We start from the raw sequence: 289 nt of genomic DNA, 5'->3' as shown, positions 1-289 counted from the left end.
TCTTTCTGTCCTCTCTTCTTCTCTCGTCGATTGGTTCCTCTTTGCATGCGATTCTCCGATATGCAGAGGAGGCGAAGTAACACAGTCCATATGATAGGTCATCACGATCTCTATACATACTGATGTGTACCAGTGCGTATCTCTGTCTCCCTCTCTCGTATCTATCTCTATCTACAGATATAGCAACCCGTATTGCTATGTATATCTTCTTCTTGATCCGATCTACCCCGTACATCCGCACCACTCGCCTATGTTCATCTACACGGATATATGTGTATATGTATACATA

The 289-nt window shown here is 43.3% G+C and overlaps 1 protein-coding gene across 1 annotated transcript in view; it reads left to right on the top strand.

The window, feature by feature from the left end:
* CSUI_006940 (uncharacterized protein) overlaps window positions 1-289 on the top strand; it is a 7,600-nt gene that overhangs the window by 4,324 nt on the left and 2,987 nt on the right. The window lies entirely within an intron of this gene.

The sequence above is a fragment of the Cystoisospora suis genome, assembly GCF_002600585.1.
Source record: "Cystoisospora suis strain Wien I chromosome Unknown contig_3586, whole genome shotgun sequence".
Taxonomy (NCBI): Eukaryota; Apicomplexa; class Conoidasida; order Eucoccidiorida; family Sarcocystidae; genus Cystoisospora; species Cystoisospora suis.
The sequence above is the reverse complement of the archived record's forward strand: the minus strand, read 5'-3'. Positions and strand labels throughout refer to the sequence as shown.